Genomic DNA, 13,078 nt, shown 5'->3' on the forward strand with positions numbered 1-13,078 from the left:
ATTATTTCTTAAGTGACTAAAATGAAATTAACTGGCCATTATATGGGCTTTGTTGACATGCTTGAATGTGTGGGAAGATTCAATACCACTAAGATGTTGAGTGAGACTGCTCCACAGAACAATACCATAAAAAGCAAAAGATTTTCTACCAAAGCTTCCTACAGTCTGGTAAAGAAACTCGCCCTGTGTCACTAAAAGTATAGCTAGCATCAATTTAGTCGGAAGAAGGAAGTGCAGACTCTCTGGATCTGGTACAACCGTCATGGACATGAGCAAGGTATTTCTGGTGCTGTGTCTGACTTTATTTTATGCACATGACAGAGAGTTATCTGATCTATTCTCTTTGGGACAGGTAACCAGTTAGGAGACTTGAATTGATCTAACCAAACATGAGACCTACTATCAATATTCAAGACAAAGCAGACCTACTTATTCTGGGAAGTCTGAAGCCTTTTTTTTTTCAATACTTGGGCAAACTAGGGTACCAAAAAGAATATACATAATCCAAGTGACATTGAACTAAGGACATGATCAAACGTTTCTTAGTGTGAAGATCCAAGAACTGACTCTTTCTATGCAACCAGGCATTTTACTTTGTAACCACTGCACCGTGCAATTTCATAAAAAATAAGAAAAAAATATGACTAATTCAAATATGTTGGTACATAGGTAATAATCTCTGTTTACATCTGCATCGAATTAAGATCATTTGTATTTTAAATATAGGTTTGTTTCTAAGAGTGGCGTGGACGGTCAAAATATGAAAGCAGCTCGTCGGTTAAGAAATAACTAATTATATCTCTAAACAAATATTCTGGAAAATTAACTCTGCGATCAAGATATCTTTAATAGTGGCAAAAATGAATACAATTCGTAATTACTTTATGATAATATGTGTGTTTTGATGGAATGCTTTTCTTAGTGGAGGGAAAATAGCGGTTGTCAACCGTTAATAGCGCATGCGCCTACAAACAAAATAGCAACCAAGGGCGTTAAATTCATTGAGGTTATTATACAAGAAGTCTACACTTCCTCCGATTTTAAACTATTGATTATCTTCTGAGGAAAATGTAAGTTTTAAAACAAGAATAGTTATATTGTGTACCTCAAACTATTATATTATCCAGGGCTCATTTCCGCCATGACGAAAAAAGAACAACAACAAACAAATAGGCCTATGTAACTATGGTTCAACGCATGCGCGTGTGCATAGAAATTAAATAACCTTGTATTTCAAAAGAATGTAATTCAATATTATCTTTATTCAAGTGTGCAAATTATCAAACGTGTTTGAAGTCGAATTGAGTCATAAGTACATGTAAGTGCGTTTTTTTTTCAAAGTTTCATTCCAAAAAAAGGCAGAATATGATAAGATATTGATGCCGTTTAAATAAGATCTTCAGACGTTATTCTTCATTACTTATTCATATATAATTCGATGTGTTTGAAATTGTATAAATTTATATTATCAAGCAATGCATTATGACTAACTTCGACAAAAAAATGGTTTCTATAAATGCTAGAAATGTAGGGTAATATACAAAGACACTATGTATTCTACATATTTTAAGCGACTAACCCAAACATTGTGATTTGTTTTAAACAAAAGTATCACCGGAACGTAAAATGTTGCCGCTCTATTATATATTTACATAAAAGTTGATGGTTGTTCCAAAATTAAGAATTAAGAATTAACATTTGAGTTTTTCACCTGCACATTTATTAAGAATTTACTTTTGTAAATACTGCCAAATTAGATCGAGAAGCGATGTGCGTGCGCATAGTTTGCTTTTGTCTCCCAGGATTTCAAAGTAACGGGACGTTCAAGAAAGACCGCATACATGTGTAAGAGAACAGATAAATCCAGGGCCAACCTAAAATTCGTCGCCATAGATAGTGATAGCATGTTAGCAAACTGGTTTTCTCTCACTCTCACGTGATGTTTGCAAGGTGCCCGCTGAACGGACACCCATTTTTATAAACCGGGAAACCCTGTCCAGAAATCAAAGGCGATCGAATCCAATAGAGCACATATTGGACCTTCTTGGTTGGAGGACAAAAATATCAGGCTATTAACAATATTTGAAATTTTCCTTGTTTTTAACACAAAGACATTGAAATCATGCTATTTTCTGATATAAAAAGTGAAGATTTATAATAACAGTAGCATACAAAATTATAACTTTTATACTGTATATAGAGTTGTTGGGCGAACTAAAGATATTTAAAATGTCATTGTAATTTTATGGTATAGGCGAGATATTTTATGGCATTGGTGGTATATTTCATGTTAGGGTCGGGATATGTCTCTAGCTTGTTTGATAGTATGTCAACTTCAGACATAGAATTTACGCCCAAAGCCAGTCATTGATTTATGATTTGATATTATTAAGTGAATAATAATGCATAATATTTATTAATAAAAGAATTTCAAGGTTTGGTACAAAGTTAAACTACTTTCGATTGAATTTATTTATTGATCTTTTGCAATAAAATATGTGTAATTTCAGACATTATTAAGTGTAGCTCAAATTGATTGATTGATTGATTGATTGAAAGGCTATCATTTTATAACATGTATGAAATATTATTAAACTAAGCAAAATTCTTCGGACTCGTTTCCGCCATATTTTAAATTCTGACCATATTTTAAAGAAATAAAATGCGTTCAAGCATGTTCAGAATTCATAAATAGTAAGTTGCATAGATACAATGACGCACTTGAGGCTGAACACCACTAAATCCAGTTCTTCTTTATTTCATATAAAATCCACTTACTTCATAACGGTTTTTCGACATTTTCTAGCATATCAGATTTTCAGAGACTTATATTCCCATAAAGAACTAGATCTCTACTTTACAAAAACAAAAAGAAAAGGGGGTGTTAACTTTTATATAAGAAAACTACAGTTCGGTAAATACAACCCGCTGAATTTACTCCTTTTCGCTTCTTTCAATTTCTCTTTTCGAGACATTAAATTTTTATGCCGCCATTTTTACCCAGCATGCGATAGGAACATGCCGATTTAACTAGAATGCAAAGTGATACATACTGAAACACGGTAGGGTAAAAGTAAGCACGTTGCTGTCGAGAAAATGCACCAGGAAAGAAAAAAAGATTAGTACTATTTATATTTGGACTACTTGTGACTAGACCTGTGGAGGCTTACTTTCCATTTGGTAGTGATCAGCCTTGACTATATAGATTTACGTCCTGTTTAAGAAAAAAACCGTTACAATGACATACCGTACTGGCGCTTGAGCGAAAAGTGTGAACAAAGATATTTCTATAATAGCAAAGAAGCTATATTAGGCAATCAGGCAACATTACACAGGCTTGATCTTCCCTTTCAAGGCATCCGGTCCACAAATAAGCAATTTCTGTATAACAGTGCTATCAGAATGTATTAAATATTGATGCCTGATAACCTCATTAAGTTTGGTTTTATTTAAAATGGTATTGTCTACTAAAAAATGTAAATTATATGACATAAATGTATTTCAGAGTTTTGATATTTTTTTTTACTTTATACAGTAGAAACTCCGAAAACCGGACCCTCCAAAAACCGGAATCCTCTGAAAATCGGACGATTTTCAAAGTCCCAATTTTTTCTCTTATAAGTTCAATTAAAAAAGCACTCTGAATACTGGAACCTCTGAATTCTAAAAACCGGACGCTTTTCCAGGGCCACAAAGGTATTTCATTCATAAAAAAATCCTCTGAAAACCGGACAGTAAGTGTCAAAACTTGTGTGTATTGTCACTTTGAATTGATTTTGAAAAACATAATCTCAAGCAGGTGACTATTTTTGTCTACCAACTAACAAGCACATATGTTACCTAAGAAGGTGTGAAAGTCATCTATTTGTGTGTTTGTATTTTGTAATTTAACTATGAAAGATAAGCTTATAAAAAGTGCCAAACATTTTAATCTAGTAGGAAGAAGTTAAATGATCTATTGGATGAACATGTGATTTTTCATTAAATTATATTTTCCTTAAAGGGGAATATGAAACAGATTATTATTCTTATTAATTATTATTGGTATTAGTATTAATTATTGATTATAAATATAATCACATGATGCATGTTACATGATTTATGAGGGGGCCTCCGTGGCCGAGTGGTTAAGGTCGCTGACTTCAAATCACATGCCCCTCATCGATGTGGGTTCGAGCTTCACTTGGGGCGTTGAATTCTTCATGTGACGAAGCTATCCAGCTGGCTTACGGAAGGTCGGTGGTTCTACCCAGGTGCCCGCTCGTGATGAAATAATGCACGGAGGGGCACCTGGGGTCTTCCTCCACCATTAAAGCCATTTGACCTAAAATTGTGTCGGTGCGACGTTAAATCCAACAAAATAAATAAATAAATTCATGATTTATAGAAAGTTAGATTATATATATCCCCATGATGAGTAAAACACTCTTTTCATTATAAAGTATCATTTTAAGTGAAGTTTAAGTGTTTTTGTAAAGAAATAATTCAGTTTTTATTAATAGATATGAAACAGAGACATAAAATGCAGATTTGGGAAAAGCTGTCGGTAGTGAGTATTTTTATGTTTTTCTGTGGCTATTTAAAATAAATATTCTTGTTGTATATATTTTTCAATGTATGATAAATATCTCTACAACAAACTGCCGTTAAATAGACATTAACACATGAAATTAAAGCGTATTTTCATTCAAAACCCAGCAGCTCGAAGCAAAAGACGATGTATTCAGGCTAAAAATGCCTATTATTGAGGAACTGCGAGTGCAATACGTGTCAGAACCGCTTCTGAATGTTAAATTATAAATCCATGCAAATGAGTTCATACCTACAGGTATGAATTTACAATCCTGAATAGTTTAAATGTTGTTTAATTCAACATGCATCTGAATTATGTATGTATATGAGTAGATGTACCAATGTTTGGTAAGTACATGAATGTTAGAATGTTGTGTAGTTGACAAAGTGAGTACATAAATGTACGGATGTCGAGTAAGTGACCAAGTTAGTACATGAGTGTATGGGTGTTGAGTATGTAACAAAGTGAGTACATGACCGAGTGAGTACATGACTGTAGTTTCCAATGATACTTCTACAGAAATCCAGTATAAAATGTATCGTTTCGCAGTCAAAAAACAAGACTGTAGTGATTCGCGCATATTATAATGGTCATGTTATTTACTAATTCTTGTTCAGCAGACAAAACCCTTTCAGATGATACAAAAACATGGGGTCACAAGGCATCGAAATGTTATCTATTTGCGGATCATATACCTTAAAGACACTGATTCTGGTATGCAAGGTATGTGGCCTATGGTCCTCATATTGGCGGTAAGAGCCAATATACAAGACTGGAAGATTGATAGACTTGCTTCTGTTTATCATAATAAGCTACTGTATAGCTACTGTGCAGTAAATAAATTGCAGGTGATATTTCTCACCTTTATAGCAAATCAGTTCTCAGCTTTATAACGAGTTTAGAAAGCTTGATTGAATTAGGGCTAAATAAACAAAGTGATAAGATACAACTGTGTTTTTATCATATTTTTAATAAATCAAGTTTTCTAACAATTACATCTCATCATTGCTGTTTTTTATCAAAAATACAAAAAATGTATTCAGGCACATAGCTTTAATTTAGAAATAATAAATTATGTGTATTTTGAACAATGATATATCTTTATTGCTGGATTTATTATATAAGAACATTATTTAGACAACACAAGGGGAATTATGCATTTTAATATATAAAATCCTTCTGTCCATATTCCTTTTTTATCTATTAAAAATGCAACTGAACGCTTCTTTAGATAATTTCTAATAAAATCCAGCAATTATCTCTTTCTGGTTTTATTTTGTTACTTTTGATAAAAAGGTCATAACCATTGAATAAACAAACTTGTAATTTCTCTTTAGATAAATATTAAAATTTAAATAATTATTTTATTGTTGAGGAGTGAGAATTGCTTTGCTATAAGAGTTATAATTTAATTGGCCAGGAAATTATTCAAACATGACTGAGCAATCAAAATTAGTATATTATCAATTTTAATGATTTTGTGTACATTCTGAAAAAAGAAAAAAAAAGAGAGCATTTCAATCAATAAAATGCAAAACACAGGAAATAACCAATTTAACTGTAGGCAATAAAATTTATGATTCTCTGACAATAATTAGGCTACATGTCAAGTCTACGGGGGTTTTATGGACCCTTATCAGAGTGGACCAGACAGGATCTTGTATATTGGGGATTAAAAAGTCTGGTATTTGGGGGGGGGGGGGGGGGGGGTCACTTATATAGGAGATTTTCTTTGCCTTTAAAAGACAGATACCTGCGAAACACGTTTCCAGCGACAATATGAGCTTATTATTTCGACTAGTTAAAAAATAAAAATGCGTTGACTAGATATACCCTTTAGTTGTCAGAAAAAAAGTAAAATAAACCAAAAGAGGTTGTCTTTTTTTTACTTGGAAAAATAATTACATCTCTTCTAGTTTAATCTTTAATTTTTATATGAAGCAGAATTATTGTTGTGGTTTTAATATGTATTGTAATACAAGATATGTGCACTTCGATCATTGAATTAATCCATTATGTACATCTGGAGTATTTCAACTCTGAAACTTTATGGTTTCAATCATTTGATGTAAATATCAGTAAAACTGAGTCACACAATTATATTTGTTAACAAATATCAATGAAAAAAAAAATTTACCTCAAAATATTATACAATCCAGGACTCATTTCCGCCATGAAGAAAAGCAATAATGTAACAATGTGTATACGCGCATGCGCGTATATATCATCGGTGATTGTCAATATTCATGCGCGGAGGTTGAATTGACAAAATAGCCCCCCCCCCCCACGCCCCTACCCCCACCGCGAAACAATAGGAGTTTTATACATAAACTGTCAACACGTATGTGGTACTCGAATGTAGCGGAGAAACTCGTCTTCCTTTCCGTACAAAATCCGCCTTGCACATATTGACCAAGGCAGAACACCCCGCACCGCCTCCCCTTGATATTATTGAATAGAAACATTAAGATATAAATTTTAAAGACAACATAAAATGTGTATTTGGATATATATATTAACTGAAAAAAAAACCACAGGAGGGAGGAGGGATTCCATCTGCCTTGGTCAAATCAAGTAGGTCAAGGTCATAATTAGGTGACACTTAATACTTGGAGTCATAAGGTAATTATAATTAAACAGTCTAGGAAATATGATCTGATCATTTTAGTTATTTTCCTATATAACTCATATAACAAATGACCCCTGGGACGGGACCTCTTTTCACCTCAGGGGCATAATTTGAACACTTTTGTTAGAGATCCACTAGGAAATGCTACATACCAAATATCAAAGGCCAAGGCCTTGAACTTTCAGACAAGAAGATTTTTAATTTTCTTTCTATTTAAGTCTATGTAAAATTTGGGACCTCGCACATTGAGCGGTCACAAAAGCTCACCATGAGCCTTTATGAGCCTTGGGCTCAGGTGAGGTAAACAACAAAACAAATTGTGGGGAGGGGAATTGTGGGCAGGGGTATGGGTGGGGGCAGAGGGGACATACGAAAAGACATTGTAAAGAACCAAAGGAACTTAACGTAACAAAAATGTGGGGTGTTTTGTCGGGGGTAACGTGAGATTGAGCTTGAAAGAAATTGATAGGTCATTGAATCAACATATATGTGAAAATATTTTTAAATTGGGCCACCAGTTTCAGAGGTTTTTAACATAGCTATATACAGTAAACTAGGCTTGCTCACAGGCAGTCATGTTTTTGGCTTACAGGAATTCGGCATACCGTCAACCAAGGAACACTGCTGTCAAGTTATTTTGAAATTAGACCAGCGATTTCAGTAAGTTTTCAAGTTTATTCTAAAATCGGGCCAGCGGTTTGAAAGCAGAATATTTTCAATTTATTTCATAAAACTACAGAAGAAAAACCAGCAGCTCTGCACCATGAAGGCCATTTTTTCTGAAATGAAATGATTTGAAGGAAGCTGGAAGCGGGCCACCCATACTGAATAAGTACGGAATATACGAGCCCCTACGGCTATCATGTTTTTAATGAAACAGAACGGTTTTGAGGAATTTGGTAGAGGGCCACTAGAATCATTTCTGTGAAGTAGTTTCAAAATCAGAACAATGTTCCTGAGGTGTATATTTTAAGTTCTCCCTTTTTATTGTAGAATTCTGCTTAGATGACTTTAAGTTTGAAAGTATCTGAAAGATGACCACAAAAGGAACATGCTTGTGAAGGTTTTTTTAATTGGCTTGGTGGTTGAGGAAGGGACGTTATTTAAATAAACAGTGGACGACAAACATCCAGCAATCCTAAAGCTAACCTTCATACAACTTAAGGCATGAAGGAAGTAATTGACGGACAACGGACGGACAACGAATAATCACTGACTACAATCAATAGCTCGACATGCTTGAGCACTTCGTACTCTGATGAGCTCAAATAACATTTTAGTCAAAGAAACGCCTCCATTAAATATCCACAAGCGGTGACATTTGAAATAAATCTTCTGACAGATAAAAAGAAAAAATAATACTTTTTCAAATATTTCGGTCCAAAGATAATGATTTCTGTCTATATTAAAGGCTCATGGTGCCTTCGTAAAAAGTGACTGTCGCATTCTTTGTAATGAATATAAATTATATTAATTTCGTGTTAAATATTATTTCCAATATTTTTTCTAAATAATTGTCAAAAGTTTGAATATTAATGAATGTAGTAAACATTTATATAGAAATTATTTTTTCTAATTAACTCCCTATATGGCTCTAACAGTCAAAAGTTCATGTGCAGTATTAAACTTAACTATTTTCTAACCATGTAATTATGCATTAACATCTATTTGGTTAGCTCAATCAGTTTTTAACATAAAATGTAAAGCCTAGTGGAACTTTGAAAAGGGTGTATTGTATATATAGGGAGCAAATTTTGTGTCTGTTTCTATCATTGGTGCGGACAAGCCAAAATATAAAAGCAGGTTCTCGGGTAATACATATCTAATCATATCTGTCTCATACGTAAATATTCTTGATCATTTTTTATATAGTAACAATACTGATTTAAATATTATCACGGAATGTTTATTTATTGTTTATTTATAACGTGGAGTGAGCGGTTGCTAGCCGTAGACCGCACATGCGCCTTCAGATCAAAACATCCGTTGGCAAGCAACGCCGTTGTACGGGTAAATTTGTCTATATTCATTGAATATATTATAAAAGAAGTCAACACTTCTTCCGACTTTGATTTTAAACTTTAAAACGCAACCTTTCAACGTTGCAACAATTGATTATCATCTGACATAAATATAAGTATAATTGAGTTTAAAAACATAATAGTTATATATTTTACCTCAAAATATTGTACTATCCTGGACTCATTTCCGCCATGACGAAAAAACAAATATGTAATTTACGCATGCGCGTGTACGTGTACATAGATATTCCTCAATAGCCTGGTTTTTCAAAAGAATGTAATTCAATATGATAATGATTCAAATTTGCAAATAGTCTAACGTGTTTCAGGTCGCATTGATCGATAATTAACAGGTGTGGATTTAGCGTTCTTTCAAACTAATCAGTATTCATGAAGTTATGCTTTTGTCATGTATAATTGAATGTTTTTCAAGCCTATATATATTTTAAGCATTGAACATTTGTATTATGAGACTCCTAAAATTATTCTATAAACGAAAGAAATGAGGGGATATATACAGAGACATAATGTATTGTAAATATTTAAGGTATTGGCCGGTAGACGGAGTCCAGTAATAAAACATTTAAAGATGTCTTATGATCAACCTATTCACCGTAATCAATGTAAACAATTAAGCCTACAAATGTTTTTCATTGACAGCAATGTCAGGTGGCGATTAGTAGGTCCGATTAAATAAGATTGTAATCGAAACCTTTGACGGAGCCGGTTTAACATGCCTAATAGAACTCGTGCTGAATGAGCAATAGCATTATTTAGCGGCAATTTTCGTATCAATCTATAAGTGTAATTGATGGCAGAATAGGCATAGTTGAACGTTCTGCTAATAATTGCTTGTTGGAGTGAGATCGATTTGAAGGGGGGAAGTGTCTATATGGCTTGGGGTCTGTAATGATAGGAATAGGGTGAAAACAGATTGGTCTTCATTCCTTACAATCTGAATAGCAAGCGTTATATTGGCGAGGTTCTTCACCCAGTAAGCAACATGCTATTAACATCATTCGTATTAATTGAGCACAAAGTTTCCTTCTTGATAACACTAAAACATTGAAATCATGTTATTTTCTAAGATCCAGTATCTCAATAACACATAAAATTATATGTTATATAACGTTTTATAATAGCAGTTGTTGGGCGAACTTAAAATGTTTAAAATGTCACTGAAGTAGTATGGAGGCAGTAAACAGTTTTGAGCTGTTAGTGTCGAATTGGCCAGGGTCTAATTTACAAATAAGAGGCAATTTACGGATTGAAATGGATATTTGAAGTTTAAAATAATAATAATTGCTAGAATTGAAGTTTCAGCGGCTAGAATTGAGTTTCACTTATTTAAAGAAAATCAGTTGAGTACCCTTCATCTTGATAGTATGACGTAATAACTTGCAGGAGCGTATACATGCTTCCTCTGAGCTAGCTTAAAGTGGGGTTGTCATTTTAGCAGGGGCCTCAGGAAAACTGGAATAGTTAGAAAAAAAACGGTACGGATGGCACATATATTTGAGCTTATTTTCAAATTTTACAGTGTTACATTTGGGGCTATCATTTGCAGGGAATTTTCTACAGCGATATGAAAATTGGCAAATTTAGCTTTTTTCGTCATCAGTTTACGCGACCGGGAGAGCACAAAATTCAGGTCTTGTAAACAGAAAACTAGATATTAGAGATGTATTGCAGATGGTTTGTAACGATAGACATACAGTGATGTTAATGTTGCAATATCTTTATTTCAGGTGTGTGGTTACAGACTTTTGTGTGAGGTTTTGAAAGTTGGGTAGGCGATTCTAGGCCGAGAAGCTCAGAACACTGTTTACTGCCTCCTATAGACGTGATATTTTATGGTATGGCCTGGGCTATTTTGTTGAAAGGTCGGGATATTTTACTAGTTTGTTTAACAATTATATCAATGAATATTTCAGTTGAATATGTCGCCGTCATACACTAAATTTACGCCCGAAATCGGTCATTCATTAATGATGTGAATAATATATATTGTATGATATTAGATAATAAAAGAATTTCAAGGTTTGGTACAAAGCTAGACCAATTAATTGATCATTAGCAATATTAAATATGTTTAAATTGAAACAAGGTTAATCAATTGAATTCATTGATTTTTTTTTTTACTGGTTATCATTACAAATAATATATAAGATAATACTAGTATGAAGTTAAGCAGAACTATTCAACCTAGATTTGTGGTATTTCCAAGGCCACTTTTCCGCCATGTTTGCAAGGAATAAAATGGGTTCAAGCCTGTGCAGGGTTTATAAATAGTAAATTGCATAGATACAGTGACGCACCTGACTGTATTTACTTCCTGTTAAAAAAACATTAAAATGAAATACCGTAGTACTGGAGCGAAAAGTGTAAACAAAGATATTGAAGGATTTCCATAGTAGCTTATACAGTTTAATGTACTTCACTATGATATCAAAGTCAATGAAGAGTAGTCGAAGGCATAATGTTGTTTAGCATCCTTATGATTCTTTGATAGTCTATGGCAAGTATTTTCACTTTACTCTGTACAGGAAAGATATAATTAATAGTCAGATATATATAATACACATGATTCCAGAAAGTATTATTTTCAATGTAGTTCTTAAATTTTCAAAATTGCAATTGACTATCAATCATCTTTGGATATTAATATCAGTAAAATTTAGTCACATACGTATTATTATGACAAGGCTAAAAATATGTAAAAGCTAGTCGTGGCTTGTTTATTATGCCTATGTTCAACATAACTGGGACTAAAAGATTTTTAACGACATATACTGGTATACCACTATACCCATTTACGCAAAAAGTAGAAAAAAAAACGTTCATTTAGAAAGCGTCTCTTTGGGTTTATTAATTGCAATAGCTGGTTTCTCCGCTTGACAATGCATTTGCAGCCTTCTTGGGATTCGCTGTCTGTCGTTAGACTGACCTGCCTAGACAGGTCGCAATATGGGCAATCAAGACCGTCATGTTTTATTTACGGTAGTTCTGTTCCTTTGATAAATAAGAAATAATGGCGTAACGTCTTTTATTCAGACAATGTAGACTAATGTCTGGGCTTGTCATACGAAAATGAATATCATTATATATAAAATAGCATTAAAGTCACGACGAGAAAAGTATTACAAATAAATCTTTTGACAGATATAAAGAAAAAATATGACTTTTTTAAATATGTCGGAACATAATAATCTCTGTTTACATCTGCACCGAATTTAAATAATGTGTATTTTAAATATAGGTTTGTTTCTAAGAGTGGTGCGGACGGCCAAAATATTTTAAATCAGTTCGTCGGTTAAGACATAACTAATTGTATCTCTAAACAAAACATTCTGGAATATAAATTCTGCGATCAAGATCGTTTTAATAGTGGCAAGACTGAATACAATTCGTAATTACTTTATGATAATATCTGGGTTTTCACGGAATGCGTTTTTACTGTTTATTCGACGCCGCCCTGAAGGCGGTGTCGAGTATATGGGATACACTTTTATTTCGGACCCTGTAAAGATGGTAATGAATAGTTTCGGAGTGATAAACTGAATACAGTGAATAGTTTGTAAAAGGATCAACGATATTGCACAATACATTTTAGTGAATAAACAAAAAATGGCAAAAAGAAAACATAAAAAATGTATGTAATGCAACTTATTATGTGATTTAAAACAATTCTATCTGTCTTTCCTCTCCTTATTTGTAGAGCAGAACATATTTTTTTATTTACAATTTCGTCAAAAATGTTGATCCGATTTATTGATAAGGGAGGTTACTCTGTAAGTCAAGTTTTCTATTTCTATTCTTAGCATGACCTACTTACCGAAATAGAACACACCGCAG

At 33.3% G+C, this 13,078-nt stretch overlaps 1 protein-coding gene across 3 annotated transcripts in view; it reads right to left on the bottom strand.

Annotated features, from left to right (window-relative positions):
- Positions 1-13,078, bottom strand: part of LOC123561547 (uncharacterized) — a 57,715-nt gene that overhangs the window by 34,221 nt on the left and 10,416 nt on the right. Inside the window, exon 1 of one of the 3 annotated variants that reach the window (XM_053525367.1) lies at positions 9,380-9,415. The exons of the other annotated variants lie outside the window; for them this stretch is intronic. The gene's annotated coding sequence lies outside the window, so the exon portion shown is untranslated. Of the gene's footprint in view, positions 1-9,379; positions 9,416-13,078 lie in introns of those variants that run through there. 3 annotated transcript variants of the gene reach the window in all.

This window comes from Mercenaria mercenaria, chromosome 15 (genome assembly GCF_021730395.1).
Source record: "Mercenaria mercenaria strain notata chromosome 15, MADL_Memer_1, whole genome shotgun sequence".
NCBI classification, from domain to species: Eukaryota; Metazoa; Mollusca; class Bivalvia; order Venerida; family Veneridae; genus Mercenaria; species Mercenaria mercenaria.